The sequence below is a fragment of the Geotrypetes seraphini genome, chromosome 8 (assembly GCF_902459505.1).
Source record: "Geotrypetes seraphini chromosome 8, aGeoSer1.1, whole genome shotgun sequence".
Taxonomy (NCBI): domain Eukaryota; kingdom Metazoa; phylum Chordata; class Amphibia; order Gymnophiona; family Dermophiidae; genus Geotrypetes; species Geotrypetes seraphini.
In genome coordinates this window covers 120306047-120331245 of record NC_047091.1, presented here as the reverse complement: position 1 = coordinate 120331245, position 25199 = coordinate 120306047, and the positions used below count along the sequence as shown (strand labels likewise).

The 25199-nt window shown below is 47.2% G+C and overlaps 1 protein-coding gene across 3 annotated transcripts in view; it reads left to right on the top strand.

The window, feature by feature from the left end:
- The first annotated feature begins 9011 nt into the window (after nt 1–9011).
- The window catches only part of FCHO1 (FCH and mu domain containing endocytic adaptor 1), a 222127-nt gene continuing 205939 nt past the window's right edge, over nt 9012–25199 (top strand). Inside the window, exon 1 of one of the 3 annotated variants that reach the window (XM_033954521.1) lies at nt 9012–9127. The gene's annotated coding sequence lies outside the window, so the exon portion shown is untranslated. Of the gene's footprint in view, nt 9128–9260; nt 9418–25199 lie in introns of those variants that run through there. The other 2 variants (XM_033954523.1, XM_033954522.1) reach the window with 2 other exon arrangements.

The window sequence follows — 25199 nt, the reverse complement described above, 5'->3', positions numbered from 1 at the left end:
TGAGCAAAGTCTGGGCATCCCCAAGACAGGGTTGTAGCCATCTTTCGGCCAACTTCCTGAGCCGATGCAAGAGTGCTTTAGGTCTTTCTTTGTCCCCCATGTGGGCACCCCTAAACTCTTGCCTATAATGTTCTCTCGTAAAGCCTAGGTAGTCAAGAATGTGGTTTTTTATCGCCCTATAGTTGCTGGCAAGCTCAGGGCTGAGAGTCTGATACGCCGTGAGCGCTGTTCCTGCGAGGCACGGGATCATTTTCGTCGCCCATTGTTGCTCTGGCCAACCGGCTCTACCGCCATTCTCTCAAAGGCCACAAGAAAGTCATCTAGAGCATCATTGGGACCCATCTTACACACTTGCATGTTACTGATTAAAGATGGTCCTACGAGAGCTCCCATGGGTGATGTTGCCCCAGCGCCGGCTCCACTAGTCCCCTGGAATAGCTGGGCTAATGTCCGCATCTGGTCCCCCATAGCTTGGACCAACTCCGCATGCCTGCGTCCAGTTTCTGCCTGACTGGCACGCCAAAGGTCCTGGTTGCTTTGCAGCACCGCCTTAAGGTCCTCAGTTTGCTTCTGCCTTTCAGAGCCAAGAAGAGTAAACAGCTGCTGTACATCCATCCTGAAGCCTGAAAAAAAAAACAAGAGAAAGGAAACCCAAGTGCGGCCTTTTTTTTTTTTTTCTGGACCACTCCCGCAAGTTACCCAACCACAGCTATCCCAAAGCCTTTTATCAAACCCAAATCCTCTATCAGCCGTCCCCAGGGTACTCTTACCCGACAGACTGACGAGTCTCAGCCTTTGGGTTTGTATATCTTGACTATGCGTCCAGGAATACTGCTGGGCTCACTCCGGTCTGGTTCCTCAGTCACTCTCCCACGACTTCACAGGTCTGGTCACACTCCCACAGCTGCTTTTCTTCCTCCGCTGCAGTCCCGGTCACGGTCCACTCCAATGGATGAAGTCTCCTCCAACAAACTTTGGCTTTTCAAAAACAAAACTTTAATTCTGTCCAAAATATATATTTTTTTAATCAGTCTCCCATGTGGCAATGTATATTCAATCCCAAGAATAATACCACGTTATGTCACCAGCAGGGACAGGGCAATGGGTCCCGAGCCGCTGGGACACAGAAGTTTTGGCTCCTGTGAGCTGCGGCTAGCAACACAGGGATAAATAAGTCAGGGATTCGCCAAAACAGAAAGAAAAAAAACCACACTGCAAAGTCGGTAAATAAGAAAATCAAAAAAACTGGACTGGATTTAATTGTGCAATTTCCAAAACAAAAATGGTTGCTTTACATATCAACTTGCCACCAGTCTTCAACATAAAGTAATCCAGAAAACTAAACTTTGTCAGGTAATAGCCACCAATAGGTAAGTCCTTGAATATCAGGTTTACGTAAACTTAACAGTTCTAGTGCAGTGTAATATTCCTCAAAAAGAAAAGAGGTTTTGAAACTCCAAAACTAGAAACCTTAAATCTCAGTAAAAAGGATTCTTTTCTTTTGTAGCAAGACTTCCAAACAAGAAAGGTTCTCTGTACATTCAAATATAGTCTCAGCCTAAGTCCATAGTCTTTACCAAAAAAGACTTCTGTTTCAACCAGTGCACGGCACTGATTCTTCCAGCCGCAGTAGTGCTGGGGAAGGTGGTGTGCTCCACGTGCTGGAATATTGCCAAGATATGGCCCTCTATCCCTCCACATTTATCGTGGGCAAACCCCACCACCTTCAAACAAACACAAGCAGACTTGCTCAAAAATAGGCTTTAAAACAAAAACTTGTACATTTGTAATCCATAGTTATAGTATTAGTCACTTGCCTTTGGCTAGCAGACTTCCATGGGCTGTGTGCTGGCAGGTACCTCAGTGAAAGACTCTGGTTCAAAATCCAGTTCCATATCTTGGAACTCTTCGCCCGGATTTTCAGGTGCCTCTGCCCCAGCCTCTACCAGCTCCATCTGCTCAGGAACAGCATAGTTTTGCAGAGCTCTCAGCCCTGAGCTTTGCGACTGCTTCCTTTCGCTGCCTGCTTGCTTCTCTCCATCCATCCAGGCAGACCTGAGGTTTAGGAGCTGGGGACCACGCCCCAAACGCTCAGGTGTGCCGGATAGCCTGACTTCCTTTCCCTTCCTAGATGGGGGAAGGGAAATCTGCCTTCTGGCACTTGCACTCCCCCTACTGGACACAGGAGTACTAGTAGGCAAAAGGATATCTTGGGGTTTAAACAGAGCAACTTGGGCACTATCTGCTCCAGCAGTGGGCTTTATATTAGGAACAGCCCTAGCAGGCATACCTTGCATATCACAATCCTCATCCTTCTTGATCTATCTGCAGCTTTTGACATGATAAATCACCACCTATTCATTGATACACTGTCCTTGCTTGGATTTCAGGGCTCTGTTATCACATAGTTTTCTTCCTAACTTTCCCATCACACCTTTAGCGTATGCTGTGGTGGATCCTTCTCCATCGCCATCCTGTTGTACCTCAAGGCTCTGTCCTGGGACCATTTCTTTTTATTTATTTTCAACAAATTACAAGTTATATAACTTGTTCAAGTAATACAGAGTAAGGTCTCATAAAGAAAATAAATAAGTAACAATATAAAAGAAGAAAAATTATATAAATGAAAACTCACCCTCTTTCTTAGACATAATGGAAGGAGGGTCAGGTAAATGAGATGAAATATAGAAGAAAACCCCCAAAAGGAAACAGCAAGCGCAGCACTATCCAATCATTAGTTCAATGGATATCAAGATGTCTACCATTTGGCAAATCCCTTCAACTCTATAAATGCTTTCAGATGATCAGGCTAAAAAAACCATGTATTTTAAACCCAAGTATTTCACAACACATTTGCAAGGATAAGTTAACAAAAATGTAGCTCCTAATTTCTTTGTTTCTTTTCTCAGAAGCAAAAATTGCTTCCTTCTCTCCTGAGTGGACTTTGTCACATCTGGATACAGCCAGACTCATCCATAAAATAAGGTCCCAAAATTCTTAAAATAGATACTCATAATTGCTTTTAAGTCCTGCTCGAAAACAAAGCTAACTATCAAAGTTGCACGTTCAGAAATTTCAGATAAAGAATTTTCTAATATACCAGATAAGTTCTTCAAATCATTTCCTTGAGATTGATTTTTAATCTGAGTTCCAAGGGGTAATTGTTCATCAACTGGATGGACACCTGTTTTATCTATAACTGGCAAATGATAAGCTTTAGTAACAGGAGGAATTGTTTCTGATGAAAATTTCAAATTCTCGAGAAGAAACTTCTTAAATACCTCAACAGGAGTCATTCCCAGTATCTTTGGACAATTAAGAACTCTCAGGTTCAATAATCTCCGATTGAAATTCTCCAGTTGTTCAATTTTTCTAGTAATTAATTTCTGATCTTTAATAACTTCTGAAACAGAGTTTTTTAATTTTATCTGTTTCAATTTGTAAATTCTTAATCTCTTCAGAGCATTCTTGTTGAACTTTAACTACTGACTGAGATAAAATAGTCACTTTATTTACAAACGTGACCATATCTTGAGCTGTTTTCTCAACCGTTACATCCAACTTCATCATAGCTCATAGAAGGGTCTCCAAAGTTACCATCTTTGGAGGAAGTATGTTTCCAACTTCCTTAAAGCTCTTCTCCTCTACCAGATTCAACTGAGAGAGGGGTCCACCGTCGATAAGCTCTGTACCACTAACTTCTGATAGCACAGAACTTTCCACCTCATTTCTCACTTCAGCTGGGCAAGGTAATAGAATAACTACTTGGGGGAACAAAGATAACTCATGCCCTTGAGATTCAAGCGCTCCTCCACTCGATTTCTCAGCAGGGCGCACACCCTGAGATGAAGACCGAAAACTGGTGGCAAATCAGTCCAGTGTCTGTTGAATCAGCAGTTGCAAGGGAGACACAGTTGCAGCTGGAGTTGGAACGGTTCTCAATGTTCCCTTATGCTTCATATGCAGCATTATCACCAAAAAGGCAAATTATAAAGAGGAAAACTGCTAGCACTCTAGAACGCCACCACACTGTTGTTCACCATTGCAACTCTACCCCCCCCCCCACACTTCTTTTTTCCATTTACACTTTCCCTTGGTACTCCAATCCAGTGGCGTACCTAGGGTATGTGGCACCCGGGGCCCATCATTTTTTGACACCCCCCCCCCCATCTATATGAAAAATATGATTTTTAGTACCAATCTACATATCGCACCACAAGAGTGTACCTAGGAAAAGGCTGCATCTTAAACACTGCAGTGAGCACTAGAACACCAACACATACATTGTAAAACTAAACAAGCCAGATCCCACACAGTCAATTGGTCCTGTAGTCAATGCCAACTGAAAACTATGTCTTTTTCATACACACAGAACAGAGATACACCCTCGCCCAAAATGGAATAATCACAAACTAAAAATAGAAATATGTAGACAAAAGTTAAACTGATCCGCCAAGAAACCAGACCCTGGATACAATGCAACACCACAAAAAACAGTAACACATGTCCTCTAATACAGTGCAAAATATAAAGACAGTAGATGTAAATTTGAAAAAACTGATACATAACAATCACCACTTTATAAATTAACAAATAAAAATAAAACAAATAATGAGAAATAAAAAAATACCATTTTATTGGACTAATCCCCGTAAGCTCGGTCCCCATCCCCGCAAACCACCTGATTCCATCCACACAAGCCTTGAATTGTTTATATTAAAGTATAAAAAGAAACAATATTCTGTACAATTGTCAATTTATAAATCAGCGTCTTTTCCCCACTTTCTTCCCCATTTCCCTTCAGCATCCTCAGCCCACTCTCTCTCCACTTTCCTTCAGCGCACGCACATAAAAACAAGCAAGTAATTTTATATCATTTTCATTCTATTCATTCATAGAAATTAAAGTCTAGATAATGCCAGTCACATAACAAAACATGATTTTACAAAAATAATTCCCTGCAGTCAAGCCTGCAAGGATTACTAGATGTCTTTCAGCAGTTCCCCTCCCTCCCCCTTACCTTTGTGGCCAAGTCAAAATGATCTACCAACAATAAAATTTTAAAAACACAAAGCACGCTGTACGCAGAGAAAATGTTAATTATCATTTATATTCCGCGGGTTTTCAAAGAGGTCAAGGCAGATGACTTTATGCAATGTCACCTCAGTAACAACTATACAAAAATAGACAAATATTCCCCCTCCCTTTTTACTAAACTGCGATTGCGGTTTTTAGCGTAGGGAGCTGCGCTGAATGCCCCACGCTGCTCTCGACGCTCATAGGCTCCCTGCGCTAAAAAACTCTATTGCGGTTTAGTAAAAGGGGGCCATAGTGCAAAATATAGACAGCAGATATAAATTTTCAAAACGGACACATTTTGATCACTAAGTTGAAAATAAAATCATTTTTCCTACTTTTTTGTCTGGTGATTTCATGAGTCTCTGGTCCTTCTTCTGGTCCTTCTTCTTTCTCTCTCCCCCTGGCTCCCCTCTTTATTTCTGCCTTTCTTTCTCTCTCCTCCTGGCCCCCCTCTTTCTTTCTGCCTTTTTTCTCTCCCCCTTGACCCCCTCTTTATTTCTGCCTTTCTTTCTCTCCCCTTGGTCCCCCTCTTTCTTTCTGCCTTTCTTTCTCTCTCCCCCTGACCCCTCTTTCTTTCTGCCTTTCTTTCTCTCTCCCCCTGGCCCCCTCTTTATTTTTTCCTTTCTTTCTCTCTCCCCCTAGCCTGCACAAAGCCATCGTGCCGATTTCTCCACTTCCACGATTCTTTCCCTACCCTCACCCCCAAGCCAGCAGCCGATTTCTCCCTGCTCCTTCCCCGATGTCCTGATGTCCTGAACTTCATCGGGCAGCAGCAGCATTCACAATTCACTGCTGTTGCCCGCTTCAGGCCTTCCTCTCTGTCGGGTCCTGTCTTCATGAAAACTGGAAGTAGGCAGGACCCGGCAGAGAACAAGGCCTGAAGCCGGCAACAGCAGCGAATTGTAAACGCTGCTGCTGCCCGAAGAAGGTAATGGAGCACCGAGGCAGTCCGCTTCTCCCCCCTCCCAGCCGAACCCCCGCTGACCCTCCTATCTCTCCCCCCCGTGAACCTTTCCGACCTTCCCAGCGAGAGCAGCAAACCTCCTTCGCGGCTTTCTCCTCCCTCTGCCGCGTTACTGATGACGTCATCAGTGATGCGGCAGAGGGAGGATAAAGCCGACGCTATTTGCTGCTTTCGCTGGGAGGGTCGGAAAGGTTCACTTGGGGGGGGGAGAGATAGGATGGTCAGCGGGGTTTCGGCTGGGAGGGGGGAGAAGCGGTCTGCCTTGGTGCTCCAAGGCCTGGCGCCATTACCTTTTTCGATAATGGCGCCGATGCTGCTTTCGCTGGGAGGGTAGGAGCGCGATAGGGACCGGGCCAGCTGTGCACCCCCCCTAAGGCGGCACCCGGGATGGACCTCCCCCTCGCCCCCCTTGGTACGCTACTGCCCTGGGGAAACAGCCTGCAACAAGATCGCGCGATGCCAGAGATCTTTGCCTGCTTCGGCTGTTTCCTCCGTCGCGGTCCCGCCCCTCCTCTGACATCAGAGGAGGGGCAGGACCGTGGCGGAGGAAACAGTCGAAGCAGGCAAAGATCTCTGGCATCGCGATCTTGCTGCAGGCTGTTTCCAGACGCGACACCCGGCGTAGGGGGGGGGAACTGGACCGGACCGGGAGCACCCCCTCAGGGCTTGGTACCCGGGGCGGACCGCCCCCTCCCCCCCCCCCCCCTTGGTACGCCACTGCTCCAATCTCCTCCTATGGCTTTCAGTATCACCTCTATGTCAATGACTTGCATATCTATCTGTCTACACCTGAAATCTTGACAGACATTCAGTCCTGGATTTCAACCTGCTTGTCTCACATCGCTACTTGGATGGCTTGCCATCATCTAAAATTAAACATGTCCAAGACTGAGCTCTTTATCTTTCCACCTAAACCTGTCTGTCCTCTTCCCCCATTCTCTATCTCTGTGAACAACATCCTCATCCTCCCTGTCTTGTCAGCTCGCAATCTTGGGGTAATCTTTGACTCATCTCTCTCCTTCTCTTCACATATCCAACAGACTGCCAAAACATGTTGCTTCTTTCTCTACAATATTGCAAAAATTAGAGCCTTCCTTTCTGAGAGCACTGCCAAGACCCTCATCCATACCCTCATCACCTCTTGTCTAGACTATTGTAATCTGCTTTTACTGGCCTTCTGCTAAACCATCTCTGTCCTTTTTAATCTGTTCAGAATTCTGCTGCATGCCTCATAATCCATCAGTGTTGTATGCTAACATTACCCCTCTCCTCAAGTCACTTCATTGACTCCTTATGTTTATATTTATTATTTATTTGATACCCCGCATACAAACTCTTCTTACTGACCTACAAGTGTATTCATTCCACAGCTTCTCAGTATCTCTCCTTTCTCCCCCTTGAGCACACTGCTCATCAGATAAGTCTCTCTTAACTGTACCCTTCTCTTCTACAGCCAGCTCCAGACTCTGTCTCTTCTACCTTGCTGCACCTGGAACAAATTGCCTGATTCGATATCTCTGGCAGTGTTCAAATCCAGACTCGAAGCCCACTCCTTTGAAGATGCTTTCAATTCCAACCCGCCTTCTAAGCACTAATATCTGTCTTATCATTCCCTCTGTAATTCCCCCACCTGAGCACTGTGTATTGATGCATCTTCTTGACCAGTTTGTTTATCTTGACTAGATTGTAAGCTCTTTTGAGCAGGGGCTGTCTTCTGTGTTTTGATGTTCAGTGCTGCGTCTGTCTAGTAGTGCTATAGAAATGATGATTAGTAGTAGTATAGGGAAGAGGAGACAGATGTAAGAATAAAGAGAAAAGGAGTGGTGTTGGTGGCAAGAGGTGAAAATGTAAAAGAAAAGTGATATGGAAGGAGGATCTATGAAAGGCCTTTGTCTTGAATAAGCATGTGGGCTAGGGCCTTTTGCTGAGAGAGTCAGAGAAATTCTGATTGCATGATTGTTTTTATGTTGTTTGATCTATTTATTGCTTGATTAATTGTTTAGATTGTAAACTGCTTGGATGGGCTATAGTTTCCAAAGGCAAATGCTTGAAGTAAAATAAACGGAAGAATGGGGAAGGAATGGGAGAGGGTAATAGAGAGAAGAGTGCATGAAAGGTGAAATATGTGAGAAAGTCTGGGGAGGAGGAGAGATCTCGGGTCCCTGGTGGTGGGCTAAATGTAAGTATTGGTATTATATATAAATCCTTCATGGGAGAAAGAGATTGAGGGTAGAACCCTTCTATTCCCCACCATTCACTTATAAACATGATGTACCTGCAAATGCCCAAGAAAAGACTTGAGGGAACACACTGCAGAAGAAGAGGGAGGAGAGAACTAAGAATAGCATCAGCCATGCCTCCTCCTCTCTCCCGGGTGTTTGCTTCTTCTATGCCGTGAAAGTGGTTGTTATGCCTCCCGAGGATGGGGAGATGGGGGAAGGTGGGAATGAGGGATCGTACCAAATCTGCAGGGTTGGGGATCCATGGCAATGTAGGACACTGAATTACCCCGATTTATCACTACCTCCCGAAGGAAAACCCTGCATTTCAGTATCAGGCGGCATCTTCCTCGAGGAAAAGATTCTTACCTATGTTTGGTGAATGTGTCATTAGAACAAAAGCAATTAGATTCACTCCTGCAAACCTAGGCAGATATTTTACAGGACTGTGCAATGCAGAAATGCTCTACTGAGACGTGAGGTGTGCAATTGATTGCCGTGATCTATCTATAGTTAAAGCATTTAAACCGGATTAGTGAATGAGCGAACACACTGCACCTTTAACAATGGAAACAAAATTCCAGCATCCTTCTCTGTCACTTTTCAGTAAAAATAGTGCTATTTTCTGACCAATCAATAGGAAAGAGCCTGCTCACCAACCAATCAAAATAAAGCAATGTTAGCCACAACCAGTTTGCGGGAGCGGTCAGGGAATAGGAGGCGGGTCTTAAATGCTCACGAAGACGCATATTAACCAATGAGTGGGAGAAGGGCGGAGTTTGAAGCATCTGCTCCCTCCTCTGCCTCCGGTCTGGGTTTCGGGTCTGGTCTGGAGTCGGTTGGAGGAAGTGCAGGTGCGCGGAAGGTGAGAGTGTGTGTTTAGGTGCGCGCATACAGGTGCATGGGGAGGGGGAGTGGAGAGAGAACGTGCCTGCCCGTGCAGGTGCATGGGCTAGGGGAGGAGGTGCGCACGCGCGTGCAGGTGCATGGGAGAGGGAAGGGGAGGTGGGTACGCGCGCGCGCGTTTCCTTCCTGTGTTGGCGAGGGAGATGGTCGGTCGTGCGTTGCACTGTGCAGCTCTCCGGGCCGGGCACGCCGGACGCGCTCAGATGCTATAGAGCACTGAAGCCAGAACTGTGGGAACTGAACGCTGAGGTAAATGAAGCAGGTTATTATACTCGGTTTTATACGTAGCTGTAATAATCTATAAATACCGTAGACGTCAGCTGTGTGGGTGTGTATTGAGTAATTGTCTTAATTTTGTCCAAAGAGAGAATTTTTGGATGAGTTAAGTATTTCCAATCACCCTGGGGTCTTATAACAGATACTCAGTGAGTTCAGCGCGGCGTAAGCCTTTCAGCGATAAGTGATAAGTAATAGTAGTAGTAGCAGCTCAGGATCACACAGTATTGTGAGGGGTTCTAGAGCGCAGGGTCACACGTGCTGCAGGTTAGAGAAATTCTAGAGTTCAGGGTCATGTAGTAGTGCTATATGCGGGAGTTCTAGAGACCTAAGCACAATGAATTCTAGACTCTCTTTTCTCTCACCCCCCCCCCCCCCCAACACACAGCATTGCGACCCTGACATTTAGATTTCACTAGTCCGTTCTGCAGTGCATTTACTGTATTCCTCTTTAGAATTTGCAGATCCTGTGGTTCTTGGAGGAAACCTGCAATGTCTGGTGGTGTTTCTGTATTTGCAGTAAGAATGAATCGCATTGCTTGGCCTTATGTCCTCCTGAGGCAGGTGAAATATCTGTCACCTGTGATGAGGCCATAGCATATCAGATTTATATGCTGCAGTCATTGGATATAGTTGAAGGCTTTGATGCCATTGTGATGGTAGCAGGGATGGCCGACTGCTCCTATTTGTATCATTAGTAACATAGTAAATGACAGCAGATGCACCTTGATATCTGAATGGTCTATCCAGTCTGCTCAGTAGTCACAATTATTATATATTTTCTTTAATATTTCTGAGCAATACACCATAGAAGTCTGCTCTGTACTGTCTTTAGGATTCCACTGCTGGAGTTGCCATTGAAGCCCACTCCAGCCTATCCTAACCATCCTGTCGCTGGAGCTTCTATCAAAGCCCTCCGCAGCTCATCCTAAAGCAAATCACCATATATGGGACAGAAGCCGTGATTTCTTTTATACCATGCATTTTCTAATTAGAGATCCTCTGTGTTCATCCCATCCTTTTTTGAATCATGTCACCATTTTCATCTCCACTACCTCCCTCGGGAGGACATTCCAAGCATCTACCACCCTCTCTGTGAAAAATAATTTCCTGATATTACTCCTAAGTCTGCTACTCAGCAATCTCAATTCATGCTATCTAGCTTTACCATTTTCCTTTCTCTGGAAAAGATTTGTTTCTATATTAAAACCTTTCAAGTATTTAAATGTTTGTATCGTATCTCTCTTGTCCCTCCTCTCCTCTAGAGTATATATATTCAGGTCTTCTATTCTCTTTTTGTACATCTTTTGGCGCAAGCCCCATATCATTTTTATTGCTTTTTTCTGGACTGCTTCAAGTCTTTTTAAGTCCTTAGCCAGATATGACCTCAAAAACTAAACACAATACGCCAGGTGGGGCCTCAACCAACAACCTGTAGAGGGACATCAACACCTCCTTTCTTCTGCTGGTTATGTCTCTTCCTATATAGCCCAGCATCCTTCTGGCTACAGCCACCGCCTTGTCACCCCGCCTTGTTTTGTTGCCTTCAGATCCTGAGACACTTTTTATCCCAAGGTCTCTCTTGCCATCCTTCTGCCTCTCTCACCTCTCAATATATGCAGTTCCCTCGAATTTCTACTCTCCAAGTGCATCTCTTCACTTTTGAATTTTAGTTGCCTAACTTTTCTAATCCAGTTTGCCTCTTTGAGTCCTAAATTTTGTGTGTCAGATTTATTCAAGAGCCTCTTATGAGGAACCGTGTCAACATACTGTTTTAAGAGTTCTGATTGTCTGTGATCTCTCAGCCCAACTTCCTGTTTCATCCTGCAGTAGATACGAGTATCACAGCTTCCTGTGCTTACGAAGTCATATCACATTAAAAGGATGAGGGTATGCTGAGGGATGCTGCTTGGTGTCCCCAAATTATGTTTATTTAAATAAACATATGCTTATAGACCACACATTTAGCTAAAGGCTGTACTACAGTGTGGTTAACGATTGTTAAGTTCATTCTCAAAAATACAAAGCAACTTCCAAAAATCCCCACCAGCACTACACTACCTTTGAGAATTTATTTTAAAAAAATTTAAAACAGAACATCATTTACATTTCTGAGCAGAAAGACAGATGCCCTTCTCTTTTTTTATGATTAGCCTTTAGAGATACTAACACCAAATTTAGGGCTCCTTTTACAAAGCCAAGGTAGAGACTTCTGCTGTAGTAATCACTCTGATGCTCATATGGGGTTTAATGGGCATTGGAGTGTTTTCCATGTGGCAGCTGCTACCGTGGCTTTGTAAGAGAGGGGTTTAGTGAAGTCTTCTCAAGATACCTATGTCCATCCTATCATTCTCTCTGCAAAAAACTCCTCAACCCCGATATGTCCTGACTTGTCTAAATTAGATTGTAAGCTCTTCAGAGAAGGGACTGTCTCTTATATGTACAGCACTGTGTATGCCTTTCAGCACTATAAAAATGATAAATAGTAATAGTAGTAAAATACTGGGAGTTAAGACACTTGCTTGAATGGGTTCTGTTTGTCTCCTGCTCCTCTACTCCGATTATATTATGTATAAGAGCTACAGTAGCTCTGTGAGTGCTCAACACCTCTACTATTCAGCAAGGCCCTTCACTGTGCTCAAGGAGTGGTAATTTATATTGTGTTTGGGACCTTCAATCATTCTGACATATTGGTGTTTATGGAACCATAATTCCCCCTCCTCATCATCACCTGTGTCTACTTTATCTAATTCCTTTAATACCCTTACTTTCTTTCTATTCATGTCTGCATTCTAAGTGAGGTGCAGAGCTAATAATTACAATCAAACACAAAGCATAAAAGAGAGAATTCCTTGTAATCAACAGCAGATGAATCTAGAGAAAAGTGGGATTACATCCATCAACCAGCAGGTGGAGATAGAGAGCACTTGATTTATCCTCAGGTATATATATCTTGGATGCACAGCCTCCTGGCCAACCAGCAGGCTGATGGATGGGTTCCTCACAGCTCCTGGATTCTGCAGAGGATTTCGAGCCTGGCTTGGCTGCAGCTACCGGCACCAGTTTCCTGGATCTGAAAAAAGTCTGCTATTCTGGTTCCTGGTTTTGGCTCCCGAGTACGGAAGGCTGTTTGCTCCTGTTGCTGCGGCTTCAGTAGAGCCTAGGGGTGTTGGCTAGACTGAGCCAATTTTAGGGGCAACACCTGGGCCCTCCCAGGTCCCTTCCCCACCCTCCTTGCCGGTGAAGAGGAAAAATGTTCCTGTGGAGGTGGTCGGAGAGTCATTTCCCGTTCGCTTGTTTATTTCTCTCCCTATGTTTGGACTGCTTTGGTACATCCCACTAGTCTCTGGATTCATCTACTGTAAAATTATGTCATTACCTGATAATTTTCTTTCCTTTAGTCACAGCAGATGAATCCAGAGCCCCAACCTGTTGCAGGGTTTTGTCATTTTCAGGTGCGGTTTCAGCATGTTTTTCGGCTGAATTTGCATTCTCGATTTTGAAGCGTCAATGGTGTGGGTAGCACATGTGAGGGAAAGAAGTTGCATATGTGTCTTATGTGTCATACATTTCATGCCTGTTATGTGCTTTACTTTGTGTTTTATTTCAACTGTTTTGAGAAGACCTATACTTATATTAGATGGATTATGCCACCGAGTCAGCGACTGACTCCTGGCAACATTCACAGTGATGAATCCATGATGTTTCATAACAGCCTTCTCCTGCGCAGTGTGTGGCTCCACTATGTCGCTTCTGCCCAACATAGGGCCCCTTAGCCTACGCAGCACCTGGTATTACCAGGTGGTCTCCTATCCAGGTATTAGCCAGGCCTGACTCTTTTTAGTTTCCGATAGTAAGAGTGGGCCTAGGGTAAGTGTGTGCCATTCACCATGTATAATACAATGTCTGCCATATTAGATCCGCCACGCTATGCTTGTATATATAATTCTATGTCTTCCATGCTTGTAATACGATGTGTATCATGCTAAGCTGCCATCCTATGTTTTGTCGTGCCTTGTCATGCTGTATCACACCATTACTTGTCATGTTATATTTTGCCATGCTTTGTTATGTATCTAAACTTGTAACCTATTCTGAGCTTTCCTGGGAGGAAGGAATATAAAACCAAATAGATAAAATAAACACTAAAGGTCCCCCAAAATAAATTTTTGCTATGGGTCACACTTCTTCTTTTCTCCATGGTACTCTGACACCCAGTGCTATGTATAGCAATCTTGTGGTTGAAGAATCAGACCTTAGATGGTAGGTTTTTTGGGGGTTTTTTTTCTTTTTGGTTTTTCTTTTTACAGCATTCAAGATTTTGTTAAGCTATGACTGCAGGTAGCAGTGGAGGAGTAATACAGGCCTTGGTCCCATGCTACCCCATGTACAATGTCCAAGGCTTACAAAATGGATAATGGATATTATTTGCAGAACCTGACACTGGATGTACTGTTAGGCCATGCGGTGATATCTAAAGGCTAGGAATCCTGTTACATCCTCACCACCCCCCAACTGTCTCTTATATCCTTGCTGGCGGTTCCCAGTTCAAAAAACAATCCTGATGTGGCGTTACAGAGGAGACTTACGTGCAGAGCAGGAATCAACAAAATCATTCTGAATTTAGGCGAATACCTGTTTACTGGACTAACCAAGGAGTGAGCGGCCTGTGAGACCATAGGGAGTATACACAGAAAGCCATTAGTCATGACAAGTTTTGACAACTTTAAATTCTGAATTTTGCAAATATTTTATTTATCAGAGAAAGTCTATGGAGGTTTGTGCATTTTCTATTCCAGCATTACATAATGTTGCAACCCACCAGGGATAGTACGGACATTCGTTGGGTCCTCTCTGTATAAGGTTGCCCACCCCTGGACTAACTTGATGAAGACTTCAGCTATATCCTGTTTGATGGTATGAGAACATGGAGAAGAGAAGGACAGTTTTGGGTTCTAGTCTGGTCCATATTCTTCCTGGTGAGGTTGTTTCTAATTTGGTTACAGGGCTTTTAGAGAGTGTGTTAGGTTCTTAAACTGCTTAAAATAAATTTCATCTAAGTTTTATTGTGCTGGACTGCTCTCTGTGTGCTTTTTTTTTCTGGACTGGATCTTGCACATCATTTGACTGTCTGCTTTTTTTCTAATTTGTGATTACTTATTTGGTGAGAGTCCTCTGTGCTTTCCACATGCGACTGAAGTGAGGGATTATGCTAGTGTGTAGCCTCTGTGTAACATAACATAGTAACATAGTAGATGACGGCAGATAAAGACCCGAATGGTCCATCCAGTCTGCCCAACCTGATTCAATTTAAATTTTTATTTTATTTTTTTAAATTTTTCTTCTTAGCTATTTCTGGGCAATAATCCAAAGCTTTACCCGGTACTGTGCTTGGGTTCCAACTGCCAAAATCTCTGTTAAGACTTACTCCAGCCCATCTACACCCTCCCAGCCATTGAAGCCCTCCCCTGCCCATCCTCCACCAAACGGCCATACACAGACACAGACCATGCAAGTCTGCCCAGTAACTGGCCTAGTTCAATATTTAATATTATTTTCTGATTCTAAATCTTCTGTGTTCATCCCACGCTTCTTTGAACTCAGTCACAGTTTTACTCTCCACCACCTCTCTCGGGAGCGCATTCCAGGCATCCACTACCCTCTCCATAAAGTAGAATTTCCTAACATTGCCCCTGAATCTACCACCCCTCAACCTCAAATTATGTCCTCTGGTTTTCCCATTTTCCTTTCTCTGGAAAAGATTTTGTTCTACGTTAATACCCTTCAAGTATTTGAACGTCTGAATCATATCTCCCCTGTCTCTCCTTTCCTCTAGGGTATACATATTCAGGGCTTCCAGTCTCTCCTCATACGTCTTCTGGCGCAAGCCTCCTATCATTTTCGTCGCCCTCCTCTGGACCGCCTCAAGTCTTCTTACGTCTTTCGCCAGATACGGTCTCCAAAACTGAACACAATACTCCAAGTGGGGCCTCACCAATGACCTGTACAGGGGCATCAACACCTTCTTCCTTCTACTGACTACGCCTCTCTTTATACAGCCCAGAATCCTTCTGGCAGCAGCCACTGCCTTGTCACACTGTTTTTTTGCCTTTAGATCTTCGGACACTATCACCCCAAGGTCCCTCTCCCCGTCCGTGCATATCAGCTTCTCTCCTCCCAGCATATACGGTTCCTTCCTATTATTAATCCCCAAATGCATTACTCTGCATTTCTTTGCATTGAATTTTAGTTGCCAGGCATTATACCATGTAAGGATCTCTAGTAGTCTATGTGGTTATTTCCCCCCCATGTTTCTTCATAGGAGGTGCACTGGTGTTCTAGGGCACTGATTCCCAACCCTGTCCTGGAGGACCGCCAGGCCAGTTGAGTTTTCAGGCTAGCCCTAATGAATATGCATGAGAGAGATTTGCATATAATGGAAGTGACAGGCATGCAAATCTGCTCCATGCATATTCATTAGGGCTAGCCTGAAAACTCAACTGGCCTGGGGGTCCTCCAGGACATGGTTGGGAACCACTGTTCTAGGGCATTGTTTCTCAACAGGTGGTATTTGTATCCTAAGAGGTACATGAGACATCCACAGGATGTTCATGGCAACTAACAAGAAAAAAATTGATGCGAGACATCCTTGGGGTTATGTAGATGGAAGAAAACTGATCCCTCTTGTTCCCTCTTCTTCTGCGGCAGTTCTTCAGTGACAGCAATTGGAATTTGGAGCAGGTGCAGAAGCTACATAGGGCATATGCAGAGGAGCTCTGTTGTGCAGTGATCTGATTCTGACCCACCTTCTGGAAAGCTGCATTTTGCCTCTTCTGAACCCTGGGGCTATAGGAGACCCCATTTTATCATGGCTGTAGTCTTGCTCCTTGGCCTACCTTTGCTGGTGTTCTGCTCCATGCTAACACACCACTGACAGAAAGCAGTACCTTCTGGCCTCCTCTGAAAGTTGAGTCAGGTGACCCAGTTGTCTCACAGCTGCAGTCTTCCTCTAGTTCCTTAGCCCAGAACTCGCAATTTCAGTGTTGGGTATGGAAACCCCCCTCCAAGAAAAACTTTACTGTGGAGTTGGGATGAGTGTGTATAACAAGATATAAGCAATGGTGGTGAGGAGAGGAGGAGGAATATGGAAGGGAGATCCTGAGGTAGAGAAGGGATATGCATTTGTAAAAAGGGGCAGAATGGGATAGAGAACAAAGTAAAAGTATAGTGTGAAGGAAGTTTGGGAAATAAGAGAACACAACAGAGGAGGTATGATAGGGCAGGGAGAAGGAAATAGGTGGCAGGCAGGTGTCATTGGAGAGTTAAGTTCCTTTTGTTGTTTTATGAGACTGGGGCTCCTGGGACTGCTGAGTTCTCCTTCCTGTGTCTCAGGGGTGGGGGGGGGGGGGAGCCTCCTGCCATCAGAGAAACATCAAGAACTGCTTGGCCCCAACCTGTCAAGCACCTCTTGTTTATGTTGATGTACCACCCTTCCTGTGTATAACACAAGGTGGCGTACAATAAAAAAAAAATAACATAAAAGAATGGAATACAATTATTAAGAAAGTAAAGAACCAAAACAACATAAATGCTTAAAAAGAGAAGCGGAAAAAACAAATTAGAATCAATAAAATTAATAATAATAATAATAACAGCTTATATACCGCAATACCGTGAAGTTCTATGCGGTTTACAAAAGATTAAGCAAAGGTACAAATTAATTGACTGACTTCAAGAGGGGAAGAAGAAAGAGAAGTAATTAGACAGGAAATTCATTGTTGAAGAGAAAAGTGATCAAAAGGACAGTAGGTCGCTATTGAGAGGAAAGAGATAAGTGGATCAGTTGTCAAGATGTTTTAGGAACAGGTGTGTTTTTAGACGTTTCCTAAATTCCTCATAAGTAGAGGGCGAAAGTAATTGTTCTAGGTCTTTACCCCATGATGCTGCTTGGTGTGAGAGAAGGAATTCATGGTGTTTTTTCAGTTTGCAACCTCTCACTGGGGGGGAAACAAAGTTGGAATGTGAACTTCTCTTGTGTCTGTTGGTTGAGAAGGAGAAAAGGTCAGTAATGTATTTGGGGGCAAGTCCGTGTAATGCTTTAAAGCAGAAACAGGCAAATTTGAACTTTACGCGTGCCTTCATCGGCAGCCAATGTAGCTGCCGGTAGAAGGTGTCACGTGATCAAATTTTTTTAGTCCAAAGATTAGTCTGACTTCCGCATTCTGCAACAGTTGTAGGCGTCGCATATTTTTTGGGGAAATTGCCAAATAGGCGATGTTACAGTAGTCAAGCAGGCTTAGTACGAGGGATTGGACTATGATTCTAAAAACCGATGTAACAAAATAAGTTTTAAGGGATCTGAGTTTCCAGAGAGTGAAAAAATCCCTTTCTGATTAAGGAATCTACTTGGTCTTTCATGGTTAGGCATTGATCCAGAGTTACACCTAGTATCTTTATGGAGGGCTGGATAGGGTAACTAAGGTTATTGATACAAAGGGGTGATTTAATGTCAAGTGGATGTGGTGAAGCAATGAAAAAAGTCGTTTTATCTGAATCAAGTTTGAGCCTAAAGTTTGTCATCCATTATTCCATCATGTTTATAGCTTCTGAAGCTTTGGGAATAGTTTCGGTCGGTGAATCCACAACTCTCGGCCACTGTTGCTCTGAGGTTAAGAGATGATATGTTGGGCCTGTATGCTCCTGTCACTATTTTTCTGAGGTAGGATGAAGGACTCAGCAGATGCAACATATTGTTTCTCTAGGGGTGGAAGCCTCTGAGCCTCAGTGAAACAGCAAGAATGACTTGGTAGTTCAACCTATAAGCTCCCATTGAGAGCTAATATGATGGAGCCACTGAGCCTCTCTTGCTGTTTCTCTGTGGATGAGAGTTCTGTGTGTTGGGGGCTGCCAAACTCCTCTTGTTGATGCTCTGAGGGAGATATGTTGGCACTGCTGAGTTCTTCATGTTATATCTCTGGGTGGGGTTAGGATCCTCCAAACTTCAAAGAAACAGCAAGAGGGGCTTGACAGAGGAAAGCATAAACCAGAGATTGGGGCCAACTTGATTAAAAAATGAAATACTTTTACTATCTTTGACAGGTTATTTTTATCCCAGGACAAGCAGGCATGATATTCTCACATGTGGGTGACGTCATCTACGGAGCCCCGGCGCGGACAGCTTTTCAAGCAAACTTGATTGAAGTTTCAAGTTTGCACACTGCACCACGCATGTGCGTGCCTTCTCGCCCACTAGAGGGCGCATCCCACCTCGTGGTCCTCAGTTCAAATTTTTCCGCGGAGCAAGAAAGCCCTGTGGATCTGAGCTCCAGTGTTTTTGCCTTCTAGCTGCCGCGTTTAGTTTGTTTTTCCCTTCGAATTAGTTCGCGGTACTCTTTTCCTTTCGTTTCTTTTCAAAAAAAAAAAAAAAAAAAAAAGTCTTTCGTTTTTCGTCGGGTTCCGGGGGCTCCCGGAAGCCGTGGCCGCGGGACGTCGGTACGTTCCCGGCCTTCTTCTTTTTCTTCGTGGATGTCCCGTCCTGTTACGGGATTCAAAAAGTGCAGCCGGTGTGAGAGGTTGCTTTCCATCACTGACCCTCACCGGTGGTGCATTGTCTGTCTTGGGCCCGAACATCCGACAGACTCGTGTGATCGCTGTGCTACCTTCCAAAACAGGGCCCTCCGTCGCCGTAAGGCAAGAATGGCCGAATTGTTCGCCGTCGACGCGCCGCCTAAGGCCTCGACGTCGGCCTCGGCTTCGGCCCCGGCCTTGACCTCGGCCTCGGCGTCCTCGGGGGCCTCGGCCTCGCCTCGGCCCTCTTCCTCGAAGGCGTCGTCAGTGAAGCAAGCTTCGGGTAAGTCCTCTGTTCCATCCCCTTCAGCAAAGAAGCCATCCTCGAGTCAGGCCAAGGCGGGTGGGTCGACCCCGGCCCCGCATCGGACCTCGACTCCGCACACCCCGAGGGAATACTCGAGACCGAGGTCGCCCTCCAGGGAGTGTGCCCCGGACTCGGAACTCCCCACCTTCGTGGGGATTCCGGCCTTCCAGGATCTCCTCCGAGCTCTGATCTCATCGGAGCTGTCGGGAGCCCTGGAAGTGTTGCAGCGTGCTGCGGTTCCGGCGGCCTCGACCTCGGCCTGGACGCCTTCGGTCTCGGAGGCCCCGGCCTCGGCTCCCTCGGGAGCCCCGGCCTCGGCGACCTCGGTCTCGGGTACTGGGACCCCGTTCACCTCGGTCTCGGCCCCGCCCCGGACCTCGACCTCGGGGGAACCCCCTGAGCGGAGTGTAAGGCCCAAAGAAAAGTTGCGCAGAGTGCGCCGTCTTTCCTCCTCTTCCTCCGGGTCTTCCAGACACGCCTCGCCCTCGACGCGACCTCGGACGGGGCGTCGATCGAGGAAGTCTAAGCGGCCCCGAGGCTCGCCTCGGCGCGACCGTTCCTCGTCGTTCGGGGGCGAGGCGTTGCAGGTGTCGGAGTTGCGCCTCGACAACCCGAGGCTCCTCCGCTCACCCCATGGGAAGTCTTCCCGGGCCGCCTCGCCGAGGAAACGGGAGAGTGTCCCACGAACCCCGGGGTCCTCACCCAAGGGTTCAGCGAGGAGGACAACTTCCCCTTCCCCCTCGAGGGCCCTCGAGAGGGGATCCTGGGATTCGGGATCGGTTAGGGATCCTCATTATTCCCATGAGGCCTCCCCCCTCTCCTCGGTGGGGCGGTCGAGAACCCCCTCTCCCCAGGCTAGGCCGTCCTCATTTTCATCCTTCGTTCAGGACATGGCCCAAGCCCTGGGGATTGACCTGATGGTAGGCTCCCGGTATTCCAAAGAATTTTTGGAGGAACAGGACCTCCCCATTCTTCCTAGGGAGGTGCCTAGACTCCCTCTCAACAGTGTCCTTCTGCAAACCTGGCTGAAGAACTTGTCAAACCCTCTTACAGTCACGTCTGTGCCTTCAAAAATGGAATCGAAGTATAGGACGATTCCCCCTAAGGGGTTCGATAAGGCGCAGCTCTCACACCAGTCTCTTCTGGTGGAGTCTGCTCTTAAAAAATCACAGCCCTCACGGGTTTCTGCGGCGGTTCCACCAGGCAGGGAGGGGCGGACCCTGGACAAGTTTGGCCGCCGCCTCTTTTCAAATTCCCTGATGGCCACCAGGGTTCTAAACTACGCCTTCACCTTTTCCTCCTTTTTGCGTGGTATGGTGAAGGACCTTCCTCAATATCGAAACTCGTTACCGGACTCCCAAAGAGCAGGATTCGACAAGTTTATGTCCAACCTGTCTCAACTGCGGTTGTACCTATTCCATGCAGTGTACGACGCCTTTGAGCTGGTTTCGAGGGTGTCGGCCCTCGCGGTGGCCATGCGCCGCTTGGCCTGGCTTCGCACCCTCGACATGGACCCAAACCTGCAGGAACGCCTGGCAGACTTGCCTTGTGTGGGGTCCGAGTTATTCGACGAGTCATTGGATGCGGCGACCAAGCGCTTGTCGGAACAGGAGCGCTCTCTAGCATCCCTGGTCCGCCCCAAACCTAGGCCCCCGCCGCAGAAACCCTTTCGGCCTCCGCCGCGCCGATACCCTCAGAAGTCGACCCCGGCTTTCTCGAGACCGCCTCCGAGACGTCCGTCTCAGCGAGGCAGAGGGGGACAACCCCAAGCCCCGGCGCAGGGCCCTTCTAAGCCAGCGCCTTCCTTTTGACGGGATGAGCGGACGGGGCGGGTTCCCCTCCGCACTTTCTCAGGAACCCCTTCCTATCGGGGGCCGTCTTCGGTTCTTCCGGGAGGCATGGACCGGGATTACCTCAGACGCTTGGGTGCTCCGGATCGTCTCCGAGGGCTACTCGCTCAACTTTGTGTCCTCGCCGCCGGACAGTCCCCCAAGTTTAGTCCCCTGCAACCGTTCGCAGCTACCGACCCTTATAACCGAAGCCAAAGCCCTCTTGAAGCTTCGGGCGGTCGAGCCGGTCCCCAAGGACCAGTGGGGTACGGGGTTTTACTCCCGCTACTTTTTGGTCCCAAAAAAGACCGGGGACCTGCGCCCCATACTGGACCTCAGGAAGCTCAACAAATTCCTGGCCCGGGAGAAGTTTCGAATGCTATCTCTCCCGGTTTTGTACCCCCTCTTGGGGGAAGGGGACTGGATGTGCTCCCTCGACCTGAAGGAAGCATACACCCATGTTCCGGTGCACCCCGCCTGTCGAAGATTCTTACGATTCCAGGTGGGGGACCTCCACCTCCAGTACAGGGTACTGCCCTTCGGCCTGGCCGCGTCCCCACGAGTATTCACGAAGTGCATGGTGGTGGTTGCAGCAGCCCTCAGGTCACGTGGACTCCATGTGTTCCCTTACCTGGACGATTGGCTCATCAAAGCCCCGACCAGGGAGGGGGTTATCTCAGCGACCCGACAGTCTATTGCCTTCCTGCAAACTCTCGGGTTCGAGATAAACTTTCCAAAGTCTCAGTTGAGACCGTCGCAGTCTCTTCAATTCATAGGTGCGGTGCTGGACACGGTGCGCCTACGCTCCTACCTGCCGACCCAGCGGGTGGAAACCTTGGTACGGATGAGCCGCCAGGTCTCCCAACTATCGAGGGTGTCGGCCAAGCGCATGATGATGCTGCTGGGCCATATGGCCTCGACGGTACATGTCACGCCGTTTGCGAGGCTTCACCTGAGGATCCCTCAGTGGACCCTCGCGTCCCAGTGGCGCCAGGAGTGCGACCCGGTGTCTCGCCTCATTTCGGTAACTCCGCCCTTGCGGAAATCGCTGCGTTGGTGGACAGACTCTTCAAATCTGTCCATGGGGCTATTGTTTCGCACTCCGCCTTTTCGCAAGGTCCTGACCACGGACTCCTCGGAGTACGCGTGGGGAGCCCATCTCGACGGTCTTCGCACGCAGGGCCTGTGGTCGTCAGAAGACCGTCAGTGTCATATCAACGTGCTAGAGCTGCGAGCCATCTTCCTAGCACTTCGAGCCTTCGTTCACATATTGCAGGACCAGGTGGTCCTCGTCCGCACGGACAATCAGGTGGCAATGTATTATGTGAACAAGCAGGGAGGAACGGGGTCATGGCCCCTCTGCTCCGAAGCTCTTCGCCTCTGGGAGTGGGCGGCCTCCCGGAACATCTTCCTCCGGGCGGTCTACATCCAAGGAGAACGGAATTGCCTGGCGGACAAACTGAGTCGACTTCTGCAACCGCACGAGTGGACTCTACACTCAGCAGTTCTACGCGAGGTCTCCGCTCGCTGGGGAACGCCACAGGTGGATCTGTTTGCCTCTCCGGAGACACACAAACTACCACTATATTGTTCTCGGATGTACTCGCAGGACCGTCTGGAAGCGGATGCCTTCCTACTCGACTGGGAAGGGAGGTTCCTGTATGCATTCCCTCCGTTCCCTCTGATCATGCGAACGTTGGTACACCTAAAATCGTCCACGGCCACGATGATTCTCATAGCACCTCGGTGGCCGCGTCAGCACTGGTTCTCCCTGCTGCTCCAGCTCAGTGCCAGAGAGCCTCTTCCCCTGCCTGTCTCTCCTTCTCTGCTGTCTCAGAGTCAAGGATCCATGTTACATCCCAATCTGCAGTCATTGCACCTGACAGCCTGGTTTCTTGTTCCCTGACTCCTCCGGACCTGTCTCAATCGGTGAAGGAGGTGTTGGAAGCCTCCCGCAAGATCTCGACGAGGCTTTGCTATGCGCAGAAATGGACCAGGTTTTCCACCTGGTGCTCGTCTTTTCACCTGGATCCGGTATCAGTTCCGGTATCCTCGGTTTTAGAATATTTGTTTCATTTGTCGCGCTCCGGCTTGAAAACCACTTCGGTGCGGGTTCATCTCAGTGCGATTTCTGCTTTCCACCAACCTCTGGAGGGACGCCCTCTGTCACTCCATCCCTTGGTGACACGCTTCATGAAAGGGTTACTCAGGGTTTGTCCCCCTCTTAAGCCTCCGTCTGTCGTGTGGAATTTGAATGTGGTTCTGGCTCAACTGATGAAACCCCCGTTTGAGCCACTCAACAAGTCCCTCTTGAAATTTCTGACTTGGAAGGCGGTGTTTCTAATTGCCCTCACCTCCGCCAGGCGGATCGGGGAGTTGCAAGCCTTGGTTGCGGACCCCCCTTTCACTGTCTTTCATCACGACAAGGTGGTTCTCCGCACCCATCCTAAGTTTTTACCGAAAGTTGTTTCTGACTTCCACCTTAATCAGTCCATTGTCCTTCCTGTGTTCTTCCCGAAGCCCCACTCCCATCCTGGCGAGACGGCGCTTCACACGCTTGACTGTAAGAGGGCGTTGGCATTTTATCTTCAACGCACCAAGCCTCATCGGAAGGTTCCTCAATTGTTTTTGTCCTTCGATCCCAATCGATTAGGGCATCCAGTTTCCAAGCGCACTCTGTCTAACTGGTTGGCCGCTTGCATTTCCTTTTGCTACGCTCAGGCTGGCCTTCCTCCCCCGGGTCGAGTCACGGGGCACAAGGTCCGAGCGATGGCAGCTTCGATAGCTTTCCTCCGATCCACTCCGATGGAGGACATATGTAAGGCTGCCACTTGGTCTTCGGTTCATACATTCACCTCTCATTACTGTCTGGACACTTTATCCAGGAGTGACGGCCGGTTTGGCCAGTCAGTTTTGCAAAATCTGTTTTCCTAAATTGCCATCCTCCCACCTGCCCTTTTTTGGTTAGCTTGGAGGTCACCCACATGTGAGAATATCATGCCTGCTTGTCCTGGGATAAAGCACAGTTACTTACCGTAACAGGTGTTATCCAGGGACAGCAGGCATATATTCTCACAACCCGCCCGCCTCCCCGGGGATGGCTTCCTTGCTAGTTATGGAACTGAGGACCACGAGGTGGGATGCGCCCTCTAGTGGGCGAGAAGGCACGCACATGCGTGGTGCAGTGTGCAAACTTGAAACTTCAATCAAGTTTGCTTGAAAAGCTGTCCGCGCCGGGGCTCCGTAGATGACGTCACCCACATGTGAGAATATATGCCTGCTGTCCCTGGATAACACCTGTTACGGTAAGTAACTGTGCTTTCTGTGCCATGATTAGAGAGTATGTCAGTTTTTGAATGTATATGTGTCAGAACTGGCTTTGGCTTGTGAGCATGAAATATAAGAAAGCATGCTAGCTGTGCTACTTTCCAAATTTTCTAAGCACATGCCACTCTTTGAATTTACATGGTTGTGGTTGCATTCTTTGTATGTTCTGAAAACAGTTGGCACTTATAGACTTATAGATAGGGCCTTTTATATATGAGATAGATAGGGCCTATTTATAAAGACAGGAGAAAAGATTCTCCACTATAGGCAGTTTCTCCACTTTTTTTGTTGTTGTTGATTAAAAAGAAAAACCAAACAAACCCCAAAAGGTCCCAGTGAACCAAGGCATCTTTCTATGCACATACTTACAGCTGCCTAAAATCAGAACGCACTTTGCAGAATCCGGGCCAAAATGTCCATTCAAAAATCTCTGCTGATTGGAGGTTGTGAGTGGGTGGGTGGAGGTTACTCAGCTGAAATTTGCAGATTTGCATATAATACAGGTGACAGACATTGTAACCATTCTGCTGCCCGAGATTGGTGCTCAATAGCACAACTAGTGGCTAAACATGAAAAATGCACTGACGTGTGACCTGGCCTGGAGTCACCCTGCAGGATCGGACTGATAATAGGAACACAGAAAAAGAACCACCACACAGTTATATAAGCAAAACATAAATTTTACTCTCAAAAAAATAAAGTCAAGAATGGCCCAAGCCAAATGG